Here is a 7,619-nt window from a genome sequence, read left to right as displayed (position 1 = left end):
GAATCATTTTTTGAGATGTTTTCGGCATTATATTTCCTTTAACATTTTTTTTAACCTTTTCTTGTATTTTGTATTATAAGTTTGAAAGAAAAGGGTGTGCCTGTTTGTAGAAGTACATAATGAGCATATTGACAAACGCAAAGGTTTAAATAGAAATTTGTGATGTTCATTTTTGCATAATATAATATTTCGCATCATGTAATTGTTTCGTGAGGGACTGATTTATTATCATATATTTATTATCATTAGCAATCTATATTTCTCCAACCAGTTCCACATTTCCACTTGAATAATCAGAGGTACAGAGGAACATTGATTCCCTGAATGAAGTCAAGGTTAATTAGACTCCTCAATTTTATCTGGTAAAATGAATGAACCTTGGCTGTGACCTTAACTAAATAGAAATCTTTTGGTATATGTCTCAATAAAAATTTTAGTTCAAAGTTGCAATATAGGCAACTACAGACTAACTAAAGAAAAACTTGACAAACTTTCAAATAAAAAGAGAAACTAGACAAAGCATTTAAATACAGCTAGGAAACTTGGTGTTGAGATTAATATTTGTTAATATATATTCTTAATTCTTTCCTTTGAATAACAGATATACATTTTTTTAAAAATAATTAGAAATTTCAAATTCATTGTAACTCATTATCCTGTTCTATTCCCAATTCCATCTTTCAGAATATATTGGTACTTTCTTTCCTAGTCCATGAAGGGCAAAGCTTGTTGGGTCTCAGAGAATTGCCAGTACTTGATGAAGCACTTTTCAGAAGGTGAAGAAGCTTTGCTTACTGTTACTGTAGGATTGGCGGTAAGTGTGGTTTTCGTCGTTCAAGTTATAACAATAACAACTTTGTTATTTAATTTTTTTTTCAACAATTCCTTGCAAGTAAATTTCTTATTTTCAGTTTTTATTATTATATAATTATAGTGCAAACTTTGATTTAGTTGAAAGTTGAAACTGGTATTTCTGGTTTGGACAATGTTTAGCTACAGAAAGAAAAAAAAAAAAGAAAAAGAAAAAAAAAATCAGAAGATGACGTGTCCATGTAATATGTAATGCACATGACATGACTCACTTAAAATGATTGTATACAATCATTTAAGTGTGGTTTAGTAAGTCATGTGTAGTGAACATGATAGAAACACAAGTTATTTTCCTATAGTTGGTTGTGGCCAAGTTGTAGCTAAACTTTGTTCTACTAGTTCAGTTTGTGTGATTTCCAAAAGAAGAATCAGTACAAAAAATTGGGTTGTAAGAAGTATAACACTGAAAATGGTAGCATAAAATTGGATCACAATAAATGGACGTATAAGGTTGGATTGAAACAATGACTTTCAGATCCTATGACCTATCCTCTATTAAGCAGAAGTGATATGGATGTTTGTGATTGTGACTATGTTTACCTCTTTATTTTTATTTCTTTATTTTTTAATTTTTTTTTTTGGATAAATTTGATAATTACAATGAGAGATGAGAGATTTGAAGTTTGAACCTTGAGCCTATTGGAAACACCATGAGCCTTAACAGAAATGATATGGAGATTTATCTTTCAACCAAGAGGATGGTTTTATTTGGTATAAGTTACTTTATTAGTTTACATTTAAATTGATTCTTTTTATTTTTATTTTTTAAAAGTTTACAATCAAATTTAGTCATACATTTCAAAATTATCACCTATGGTAATTTTAACGTCACCAATGGTATATTTTAACGCCTTTTCTAGGTAATAAGGTGTAAGTATGGTGTTAGCTAGTTCTACACAAGTACGTATCAAGTGATTTTATATATTTTGTCGAGTAAATATTTAAAGATGAATAAAGTAACGCTGTTTATAAGTTTGTGTGTGTCTATATATATATATTTTAGGATAAGTCAATAGATATCAAAGCAAAAATCTCATTACAGGAGCTTGAGGGTCTAAAATGCGGTACACTCTTTGAAATAATAATTGGAATACTCTCATTGTAATACCTCGCATATCTTTATTTGAGGTTATATATATATATATATATAATTGATGGGCCATAAGTACTTTTTGTTAGTAAGTTTAAACATAATTAATTTAGTAAACATAATTAATTCAGTAAACATAATTAATTTACTAGTATAAACTACTTGTTGTTAATATAATGTTTAATTAGACACAAATAACTATTTTCAAATACATTGCAATGTAATTATTTATCAAAAGAGAACTCAACATTTTTTTAAATATAAAAAATCATTACAAAATATTATAATAGTTTGTTTAAAAATTAATTTCAATTATCTTTAAAACGATAGTGAAAATTAACTTAACAATGATTTGGCCAACCAAAAGAGAGAAAATTGACCACAAGAACTCGAAATTCCAAAAACAGCCATCAACTTTCCTCTTATTTTGGTCAGTGACTAGTGAGAGAGAGATAAATTAGTGATGTTGTGTAAGATGATCCTAGGCCAATTCCAAACAGGAATCGGCCTAAGATGAATATTCACAAAGTTGAAGATGCACATATTATAAGTGAACCTAAAATAGAATTAATAACTGATCAAATAAATTTATTAAACATAATTAATTTCCTACTATAAACTATATGTTGTTAATATAATGTTTAATTAGACACAAATAACTATTTTCAAATACATTGCAATGTAAATATTTACTGAAAGAGAACTCAACATTCTTTTAAATATCAAAAATCATTACAAAATATTATAATAATTTGTTTAAAATTATTTAAAATTATCTAAAATTATCTTTAAAAAGATAGATAAATTAATTTGTGTAGTTGGAAAATAGTGAAAATTACCTTAACAATGATTAGGCCAGCCAAAAGAGAGAAAAATTGACCACAAGAACTCGAAATTCCAAAAACAGCTATCAACTTTCCTCCTATTCTGGTCAGTGACAAGTGAGAGAGATAAATTAGTGACGTTGTGTAAAATAATCCTAGGCTGATTCCAAATAGGAACCAGCCTAAGATGAATATTCACAAAGTTTGAGATGCACAAATTATAAGTGAACCTGAAATAGAATTAATAACTGATTTGATAAATTTTGTAAACATAATTAATTCAGTAAATATAATTAATTTACTACTATAAACTACATGTTGTTAATATAATGTTTAATTAGACACAAATAACTATTTTCAAATACATTGCACTGTAATTATTTATTGAAAGAGAACTCAACATTCTTTTAAATATCAAAAATCATTACAAAATATTATAGTAATTTGTTTAAAAATTAATTTCAATTATCTTTAAAACGATAGATAAATTAATCTGTGTAGTTGGAAAATAGTGAAAATTACCTTAACAATGATTTGGCCAGCCAAAAGAGAGAAAAATTGACCACAAAAACTTGAAATTCCAAAAACAGCTATCAACTTTCCTCCTATTCTGATCGATGACTAGTGAGAGAGATAAATTAGTGATGTTATGTAAGATGGTCCAGGCAGATTCCAAATAGGAACCGGCCTAAGATGAATATCCACAAAGTTTGAGATACACACATAATAAATAGAATTAATAACTAACCAGATTAATTTAGTAAACATAATTAATTCAGTAAACATAATTAATTTACTAAATTATGTTTAAATTAACACATATATCTTATCAGTTCCAAAATTCTATTTTAGGTTCATTTATATTTGATCAGTTCTAATTTAGTAAATTCATTATGTTTACTGAATTAATTATGTTTACTAAATTAATTTGATCAGTTATTAATTCTATTTTAGGTTCACTTATAATGTGTGTATCTCAAACTTTGTGGATATTCATCTTAGGCCGTTTCCTATTTGGAATCGGCCTAGGATCATCTTACATAACATCACTAATTTATCTCTCTCATTGGTCACTGACCAGAATAGGAGGAAAGTTGAAGGTTGTTTTTGGAATTTCGAGTTCTTGTGGTCAATTTTTCTCTCTTTTGGTTGGCCAAATCATTGTTACGGTAATTTTCACTATTTTACAACTACACAGATTAATTTATCTATCTTTTTAAAGATAATTGAAAATAATTTTTAAACAAATTACTATAATATTTTGTAATGATTTTTGATATTTAAAAGAATGTTGAGTTCTCTTTCAATTAATAATCACATTAATTGCAAGGTATTTGAAAATAGTTATTTGTGTCTAATTAAACATTATATTAACAACATGTAGTTTATAGTAGTAAATTAATTATGTTTACTGAATTAATTATGTTTACTAAATTAATTTGATCAGTTATTAATTTTATTTTAGGTTCACTTATAATGTGTGCATCTCAAACTTTGTGGATATTCATCTTAGACCGGTTCCTATTTGGAATTTGCCTAGGGCCATCTTACAAAACATCACTAGTTTATCTCTCTCACTAGTCACTAACCAGAATAGGAGGAAAGTTGATAGCTGTTTTTGGAATTTCGAGTTCTTGTGGTCAATTTTTTTCTCTTTTGGCTTGCCAAATTATTTTTAAGGTAATTTTCCCTGTTTTCCAACTACACAGATTAATTTATCTAGCTTTTTAAAGATAATTGAAAATAATTTTTAAACAAATTACTATAATACTTTGTAATGATTTTTGATATTTAAAAGAATGTTGAGTTCTCTTTCAATAAATAACTACATTGCAATGTATTTGAAATTAGTTATTTGTGTCTAATTAAACATTATTTTAACAACATGTAGTTTATAGTAGTTAATTAATTATGTCTATTGAATTAATTATGTTTACTAAATTTATTTGATCAGTTATTAATTCTATTTTAGGTTCACTTATAATATGTGCATCTCAAACTTTGTGAATATTCATCTTAGGCTGGTTCATATTTGGAATTGTCCTAGGATCATCTTACACAACATCAGTAATTTATCTCTATCACTAGTCACTGACCAGAATAAGAGGAAAGTTGATGGCTGTTTTTTGAATTTCGAGTTTTTTGTGGTAATTTTTATCTCTTTTGGTTGGCCAAATCATTGTTAAGTTAATTTTCACTATTTTACAACTACACAGATTAATTTATCTTGCTTTTTAAAGATAATTGAAAATAATTTTTAAACAAATTACTATAATATTTTGTAATGATTTTTGATATTTAAAAGAATGTTGAGTTCTCTTTCAATAAATAATTACATTGCAATGTATTTGAAAATGGTTATTTGTGTCTAATTAAACATTATATTATAATCATGTAATTTATACTAATAAATTAATTATGTTTACTGAATTAATTATGTTTACTAAATTAATTATGTTTACTAAATTTGCTGAATTATGTTTATATTGACACATATATCTGATCAGCTCTAAAAACACTTATTTTGAGTCACATATAACAAAAGCAAAGTTTATAAAAAATAGAATAATTTTCTTAATATTAACAATTTTTCCAAATATAGAGGCATATTGAATATTACAATATTGAATTGAAACATAAACTAAAGGATGCTTGACTCTCTTAAGGTATAAATAGGAATTGAGGCGTTTATGCAAGTATTTTACAATTCTTGAATAAATTTGAAAATTCAATTTGCTAAAAGAAACGTTTTAAATACCATTGGCAAATAGGAATATGAATTTGAAATCACTTGGTCTTAGACAAATTTAAAGATCAAGAGCCTTTTTAGAAAACTTACTTTGAAACTCAATTATTTTTGGAAAATAATTTTGTTTAGAAATCATCTTTTAAATGAGATTTGGATGTTCAAAATGTTATCTACAATTTAAAGTTTCTCTTTAAAACATTATTTAAGAGTCGAAGTTTCTCTTTCTATGATATAAAAAATCTTTTGATAAACTTTGGAAAATGTATGCTTAAAAACATAACTTTTGAAAACGTTTGACTTCTAGGAACCTAATGAACAAAATTGTGCATATTATGCACAATTACTTACAACACTTGAACTACTCTAAAAGTCTAGCCAAAACACCCTCCAAATAGTCTCAAAACACTCTTAAATAGGACCTATAATCAACCATGGAAAATACTTAATATCCTCTATAAAATATAAATCTTATTGAATTATACAAACTGACTCACTAAAATGATACTTTACTGAACTAATAACGCTTTTTACACCAAATTAAAGTTTTTCTAACCAATGATATTCTAACCAATAATATTTTCTTGCATTAATCGAAACTCATATTGCCATGAGGGAGGCAATAGCCAAAATATCATTGACCTTGGATTTAATATAAAACCCCAAAGAAAACGTTAAACCATCCTAATATATATAACCGAAGAAAGCATTAATTTATCCTAATATATATAATGAAAGAAACGTTAATCCAACCAAATGTATATAACCAAAGAAAACGTTAATTTATCCTATTGTATATAACCAAATGAAGACGTGGCAAATCTAATATGGCTTAATATATACATATTCGAAAGAAAACGTGATGGCAAAATTCACTTGTTCTAGGGATGCACAATGGCCAATTCTAGGGTTTAATATATATGCATATATGTCTCCCAATGGGTTTAATAGTATATAACCTCAATGAAAAATGGTTGGCAATATCATTGACCAATTTTATATATATATATTTGAAAGAAAAACGTGAGCTATATTCATGGATTAGAACTTGTAATTCCATGGCTCAATTCAAGAATATACGTAGTGGGTAGTGGGCAATTTAATGTAAAATTTTAAGTCATATTCTAGGAAAATCCCTTTTGAACAATGTACACATCATTAACGTTTCCATGATAAAATTCCAACCCTTTAATTCTTTGTTTCTAATAGTGGGAAATCATACCTTGAATAATTTGGTTGCCTTTTCAATTGTATGTGCTCTAAACTTCAAAGGAAAAATACATTTTCTAGCCTGTTTAGTGATGAATCCTTTTCTATGAAAACCTTAATTTATCTCTTCCTCTACCCTATACTTGACGCATCAGAGATGTGGGCTTAGCGAGGTAGTGGACTGCAATTACTAACAAAAAGTACTTATGGCCCATCAATTTATATATATATATATATATATATATATAATAACCTCAAATAAAGTATGCAGGGTATTACACTCACTATTTATTTTTATTTTTATTTTTTTTTATTTGAGCATGATTACACTCAGCTTACCTTCAACTTCAAATAATTTTGGAAAATGCTATAGTTACAAATGATTTTACAACATTTTTTACAAATTGCTAATGTGGTGAATGATTATTAATAAGTGAAAAAATAATGTTAATGATGAGCCTAGATGAGAACCCTGAACAATTGATCACATTAATAGTTTTTAAAAATGTTCTAAAATAGTTTGTGATTGGAAGATTGAGCATTCTCCCTTTGCTAAAACTAGTGTGTATACCTTGTACATATGCACGGGCACAATTAAAAAAATCACAATTACATGGTTCACGTTATATACTTTTTTTTAGAAGAGGTTCAAATTATACATGTTATTAGCTTACACCTTTCTTAAACCATACATTTTAAAAATATTTAATGGTTATATATATATATATATATATATATGGTTTAGAATTTAATTGAATTTAGACTCTTGTGTTTTCGCATCCAATAATTCACTTTCCACAAAATTTAAAAAATTAGATGAACAGGTGGTGCAAAATTGGACTCCAATTGAAGTTCAATTTAGAATCTAATTGGATTTGAA

Source organism: Quercus robur, chromosome 4, assembly GCF_932294415.1.
Source record: "Quercus robur chromosome 4, dhQueRobu3.1, whole genome shotgun sequence".
Classification (NCBI taxonomy): Eukaryota; Viridiplantae; Streptophyta; class Magnoliopsida; order Fagales; family Fagaceae; genus Quercus; species Quercus robur.
Note: the sequence above shows the minus strand (reverse complement) of the source record.